Below are 6,134 nucleotides of genomic sequence, written 5' to 3'. Positions count from 1 at the left end.
AAGGTAAACATTAAAACACTAGCTCATGGGAAGTGCTGCTAGTGACTGGCTGACGGGGTAAAGAACAGATATTCTCACAAATTACGGGAGTGCAGGTTGTTGCTACTATTATGGATTGTAATTTGCCAATGTCTGCTAAAACACAAATTGCTCATATTTTGATCTACAAATTTCATTGCTATGAATACTTGCTAGAGTGAAGAAAAAAAAAAAAAAGGAACACAAGCTTGGAAGCAGCCTAAATGTTTAATCAGGAATACTAAGCAGTCATCAAGTAGCTTCATATATCTTAATATGGAAAAACCCCTAAAAATATTTTCAGGGCAAGATTCACAATACTGTAAAATGCACATGATATGGACCAAATTGTATAATTCCCCCCACACACAAATCAGAACTTCCACAAAACCATGTGTTTCAGAAACACAGACCATGAAGTGAAATCTCATCATACACACATTTAAAAAATGTAAATATAAAATAAAATGTATAAAAACACAATGTAAAGGTAAACATGCCAAGTGAAAATTAAAAATTATAAGTGCATTCACATGTGTTAGCATAACATTAAGTCTAAGCATAGTGTGTGTTGTTGCTGTTCTTAAAAGGATGCATTAAGCACCTGATAATAGTGATTATCGTTTGGGGGAGGGACCAGGAAGGGAAAGATGCATGTACTTTTCATTTTATAACATTGCACATCACTGAGCAGCCTCATCCAGTGCAGGGTAGTATTTTTACTTTAAAAAATATGGTCAGTTGGAGCCGGGCGTGGTGGCTCACACCTGTAATCCCAGCACTTTGGGAGGCCAAGGTGGGTGGATCACAAGGTCAGGAGATCGAGACCACCCTGGCTAAGATGGTGAAACCTCATCTCTTCTAAAAATACAAAAAAATTAGCTGGGTGTGGTGGCGGGTGCCTGTAGTCCCAGCTACTCAGGAGGCCGAGGCAGGAGAATGGCGTGAACCTGGGAGGCGGAGCTTGCAGTGAGCCTAGATTGCTCCACTGCACTCCAGCCTGGGCAACAGAGTGAGACTCTATCTCAAATATATATATATATATATGTATGTATGTATGTATGTATGGTCAATTGGTATTATTTGAGTGATGGGATTATGAGCCAATGTTTTCCAACTTTCTAGAGCTCTGTATTAAAAACAAATTATAGTTTGTTTTTTAAATTAACATTCTTAAAATACCTACCAGTTGCACTTTACCAACTGCAGTCAAATTTCTAAAGCTTGTTAGGTGATGGGGCTGCTAGAAGCCATGTGCTTATGAGAGAATGCATTCAATGTTGACATTCATCATCTGCTTCTTTTAAAATAATTTTGGTAAACTATTCCTAACATAAAATGTACAATTTAACCATTTTTAAGTGTGCCGCTCAGTGGCATTAGGTACATTTACATCGTTGTTCAACCATCATCATCCATCTCCACAAGTCTTTTCATCATCGCAGACTGATACCCTGTTCCCATTTAATAAGAGTTCCTCATTCCTCACTCCAACTCCAGGCAACCACCATTCTACTCTTCGTGTCTATGAATTTGGCTGCTCTAGGTGCCTTATATCAGTGCAATCATACCATATTTGTCCTTCTGGGTCTGGTTTACTCCACTTAGGGTAATGTCCTCAAGGTTCATCTGTGTTGTGGTATGTCAGAGTTTCTTTCCCTTTGACTGAATTGGTATTATTCAGTCCCTTAGGACTGAATAATATTCCATTGTATGTATGTGGCACGTTTTGTTTCTCTATTGATCCACTGATGAACCCTTGAGTTGCTTCCACCTGTTGGCTATTGTGAATAATTCCGCCATGCATATGGATGCACAAGTGTCTGAGACCCTGCTTTCAATTCCTCTGGAAATATGCCAGAAGTGGAATTTCTGGATCATGTGGAAATTCTATATTTAATCTTTTGAGGAACTGCCATACTGTTTTCCACAAATGGCTGCACCATTTAACTCTCCTACCAGCAATGTACAAGAGTCCCAACCTCTCCACAGTCTTGCCAATGGTTATTTTATGTGTGTGTGTGTGTGTGTGTGTGTGTGCATTTTCTGATAGTGACCATTCACATGAGTGTAAGGTGGTATCTCATTGTGGCTCTTATTTGCATTTTTATCTGCTCATTCTTACAGCAAACATTCACTGCCAGCTCACAGGTGCCAAGACCTGGGACACGCACTAGTGCCCAGAGGGCCCCTGCTGTCATCGCCCTCAGAGTGGGGTGGGGGGATTGATAAGCAAATGCAAGCTGGCATTACCCCTCCTGGCAGGCAGTAAGGGGTGGCCTGCACGTGGCACTGTGGGGACCCTGGGGTGATATGATGCTCCTTTGCTGGGTCATCTCCAGGGCTTCCTAGTAGGCTAGAGACAGTGAGTTCCAAATACTTAGGAAAAAATTATAGAATAACACTTAACAAAAAATTATAGAATAACACTTAACAGTGAGAAATTTCTACTCATTTACTTATTGTTCTCTCTGCAAGCTAGGAAAAGGCAAGCATTCTTTGATTTTGGTGTTAGAACGCAGGGTTCTTTGGAACATGTTCCAAGCACCACAGGCTTAAATGAAACATGTATTTCCACAGAGATGAAAGAAAAGGGAGGGGAAAATATCTCCTATGCAATTGCTCTGTGTGCAGCCCAGGCTGTGAGGAGGAACAGTTCGGGCAACAGCAACCCCACCCCCTGGCATTTGCAGAGGGCATTTAACTCTTCAAAGCACTGCCTTATAATCAAAGGAGGTAGTGTCCATGCTGAGACAAGGTTATCACTTTTTTTTTCCTGGTCTATAATTACTCATGTGCTTCATGCACCTGGTGGAAATTATATTTAACAGTATATGCAAATGATTATTTCCTGAATGAATTTACATTTTCTTAGCTACTTTCTACTGTTCCCTTAACGTGGGCTTTATTAACCACTTTTTATACATTTTTTGTTGATGTTAGCTTCTTGGTTAGTAACGTTCTCATTTGGAGCTATCTTGGAGGTAGGACATAAAATGTATATGTGTCTGTAAGTATAACATTCTTGAAAATTCAATGATTAAAAAACAAAACAAAAAAGATAGCCAGAGTAGTGGAAGCCTAAGCTGGTATTTCTTTATAATGTCATTGGTTGATAGGTATCATACAAGTAATTGCTACATTTAAAAACTTGATGAGGTTTAGTGTTTACTCCTGCTGAGTGAATTTTTTTCAGGATAACAAGCATTCTTCCTGTACTCTAAGTCATAGGTCAAAATGTTTTTCAGCATAACAAGCATTCTTCCTGTACTCTAAGTCATAGGTCAAAAAGCGACTCTTAGATTCATGTATTTACTCTTTCTGGAAGCTTCTGCCTCCATTGTGCAGTTGTAAGAGTGTCCTGGTTTTGTTAGGGGGAAAGGGAATGGGGTGTGATGCCTTATAGGTGAAAGGTTTCTCTTACTCCATCAAGACACTGGAGGTCCCAGAACGGTGCGATCTTTGGCAGCTTGACTGGTTTCTTCAGGCCATGGGAAGAAGATAGAGCAGCAATGTTCTGGGACCTGATGTGCCCAGAGAGACTCCCAGAGCACTACATCTACTGCAGGATCTTTTTGGTTTTTGGTTCATTCAAGAAATATAAGTTTATTATCTCTACTATGGGTTGACTTCTGTCCCACCAAAAGTATGTTGGAGTCCTAGCCCCAGGTGCCTGTGAATGTGACCTGATTTGGAAATTGGGTCTTTGCAGGTATAATCAATTAAGATGATGTCATATGAAATCAGAATAAGCCCTAATTCCATATGACCACTGCCCCTCTAAGAAGAGAAAAGACACAAGCCCAGACTCAGAGAAGACATCAAGTGAAGATGGAGGGAGAGGTGGGAGTGATGTGTCCATGAGCTAAGAGCATCCAGGATTTGTGGTAAACCCCCCAGAAGCCAGGAGAGAGGCAGGGCATGGATTCTCCCTCAAAGCCCACAGCAGCAACCAAGGCTGAAGACACCTGGATTTTAGGCTTCTAACTTCCAGGACTGAGAGAGAATAAATGTCTGCTCTGTATCACCATCAGGTCTGTGGCGATTTGCTATGGTAGCCCCAGGAAACTCAGACAATGTCCAATATCCCAGATGCCACCTGGCACCGAGAAGCATTAGGTAAAGGGGACAGTGCCTTTGTCCTGAAGAGGAAACGCCGATGGAGAAACAGACACAGAGAATGGGGGCAGTGGGTCCCATGTGGAGGATGGTGGGCTTTGGAGTCAGACTGAAGCTACTTCCAGTTGGGAGCTGATTTTCTTAAACTTTCTGGAGTTTGGGGTTTTTCCTTTTTACAGTGTAGAGCACCAGTGTCGTTCTCATGGGATTCTGGTGGAAGAGTGAACACAGGTGTGGAGTTGAATGAGTTTGACCAGGGCCCAGCCCGCCAAAGGCCCCCAGCTAACACTTGCTATGGAACGCCTGGACACACCCTCCTCACTCAGGTCATCCGTTTAGAGTCAGTCTCTGCTCTTTCAAATTCACTTTGGTAATTTTTGTCCTTGCATGGCGTTTATTTAAGGAACCATTCGGTTGGTTGAAACCTCACAGCATTTAGGTTTTGGCTCAATGCATTGGAACAATCTAGAAGGTATTTATAGCTAAAAACGTTTGTGCACCCCAAACCACATTATTTTACATCTCCTAACACTTGAACGAGCTCTGGTTTGGTTTGGATCTTTAAACCTTCCTGTGGTGTGGAAGAGAGTGAATTTTCCAACATCCCTCTCTCATCTCTGTAGATATCTTGGTCCTACCGCATCCAGTCGGCCCGAGCTGTGGTCTTCATCAGGTGACGCACAGGGCAGCCCCTGATTATAATAACGTGGGTAGATGCTGTGTGAGGAGACTTGACGGCCATTGTTGGCAGATATTGGGCAAGACACTTTAATAGCTCACAACCTGCCTTTCTCTGGACTCACTTCAAGTCCCTTAACAGACACCTTCTATGGAAAAAAATTGTTTTTCATTTTTGGGTCTTGGCAAGACAGAAACACAGAAAAAAGCGTTTCTTCTGTTTCTTCTATACACCTGTGTGGGAACAAGCCAGGATTTATGAAGTTTGTCCTTTTTGAAAAACTCATTTTATTCCTAGCCAATACCATGACCTTAACGTGCATTCCAGCAATATCTCCAAAGACAGCAGAGGGAGTGGGCCACAGAGGCATCAGTGCTGCCTCGTGGGGGACTGAAGTCAGGCTGGAGCAGACATTGGAGAAGGAAATATTTGGAGAAATAAGAACTGTGTTTTTATTCTTTTGTTGCCAGAAAGCCAAAACCAAAGCTGGAATTTTGTGGCTCCAGCAATTTTTGTGCCTCCCAGTCATTTTTCACAGATGGTTCTGGTTTAAGGAGAAGGCACTTCATCCACCAGAGGGAATGAGGCCCAGCGAATGTGCCCAAGCTGCCCATTCTCATGCCTTGGTTTACTCCACAGCTGGAGAAGATGAGAGCTGAGAGAAGATGGCTCGAAAGCCACCAGTTAAGATGCAAAAAGGGAGCAATAAAATTACTTTGTGACACTGAAACTTGAACTTTCCTTTACATGGTGTCACCTTGGGAACACCAGCTGCAGAGTCAGTCACACATTTCCTGGAGCCCACCTCCTACAAAGCTGACGCTCACGTTTGGGCCATTCTCAGTTTGCTTCTTTCTTTTCATTTGCTTCTGAGCAGCTTGGTGCCTTGCCAGGCATCAAGACCTTAAGATAAAGTGGGGCATGGCAAAGGTGGAGGTGGCTTCACCTCTTCCCTTCACTCGTGAGTGGGTGAAGCCTTTCCTGACCACGTCTCTCTTCAGCAGCCCCTTGTCACACCTAGTCTTTTGCCCCTTCTCACCCCTCATCACCTCTCCTTGAAATCTCCCACCTTCCTACCTCTCTCTCTCCCACCAAGTGAGGTGCTTGGGTGGGTCAGGAAAGCTGGGATGCCCCTCGTAAATCATCGCAGCTCCCCTTTCTCCACCAGCCCAGCACTATGGAAGGAAGCCCACGTCTTTCTCAGCATACTCCTCTGCGATGCCTGGGCCATTTTCTTTCTTTGTCTTGTGTTTACTGACTTATTGGCTTTATTAGCAAGTTTCTCCTCCCTTTTTAGCATCCAGCACAGTTGTCCCCT

At 43.1% G+C, this 6,134-nt stretch overlaps 1 non-coding gene across 1 annotated transcript; it reads right to left on the bottom strand.

Annotated features, from left to right (window-relative positions):
• Window positions 1–387: 387 nt before the first annotated feature.
• LOC117063133 lies at window positions 388–457 on the bottom strand. The gene has a single exon (XR_004428750.1). It is a non-coding gene; the product is annotated as a small nucleolar RNA SNORD18 (small nucleolar RNA).
• Between the last annotated feature and the right edge of the window lie 5,677 nt (window positions 458–6,134).

The sequence above is a fragment of the Trachypithecus francoisi genome, unplaced genomic scaffold (genome assembly GCF_009764315.1).
Source record: "Trachypithecus francoisi isolate TF-2019V2 unplaced genomic scaffold, Tfra_2.0 Lachesis_group17, whole genome shotgun sequence".
NCBI classification, from domain to species: Eukaryota; Metazoa; Chordata; class Mammalia; order Primates; family Cercopithecidae; genus Trachypithecus; species Trachypithecus francoisi.
The sequence above is the reverse complement of the archived record's forward strand: the minus strand, read 5'-3'. Positions and strand labels throughout refer to the sequence as shown.